This window comes from Octopus bimaculoides, chromosome 1 (assembly GCF_001194135.2).
Source record: "Octopus bimaculoides isolate UCB-OBI-ISO-001 chromosome 1, ASM119413v2, whole genome shotgun sequence".
Taxonomy (NCBI): Eukaryota; Metazoa; Mollusca; class Cephalopoda; order Octopoda; family Octopodidae; genus Octopus; species Octopus bimaculoides.
Window position 1 is genome coordinate 41,354,490 of NC_068981.1, and position 391 is coordinate 41,354,880.

General features: G+C 34.3%; 1 protein-coding gene across 1 annotated transcript in view; it reads right to left on the minus strand.

Moving 5' to 3' along the window:
• LOC106878939 (N-fatty-acyl-amino acid synthase/hydrolase PM20D1.2) overlaps window positions 1–391 on the minus strand; it is a 27,964-nt gene that overhangs the window by 27,248 nt on the left and 325 nt on the right. The gene's annotated exons all lie outside the window — the stretch shown is intronic.

Sequence of the window (391 nt, forward strand, 5' to 3'; positions counted from 1 at the left end):
GGATCTTGTGAATTTTCCGAAGTCCCCTCCCCACTCTTTGGAAAAGATTTTCCCCACAAATTACTTTATAATCGTAATGTATGCCGTTTGAAAAGTATTTCTATAAAATTTCATTGAAAAAACTCCATTTTCCTAAAAATTATGAGGGAAAAACTCGGATTGTGTGAATTTTCCGAAGTCCTCTCCCAACCCCCTTGGAAAAGATTTTCCCCACAAACTTCTTTATAATCGTAATGTATACTGTTTAAATGATATTTCTATAAAATTTCATTGAAAAAAATCCATTTTCCTAAAAGTTGAGGGGAAAACTCGGATCTTGTGAATTTTTCGAAGTTCTCTCCTCACCCTCCCGTTGCTTTGCGCGCATTTTTTTTTTTTTTGCATATTCGTT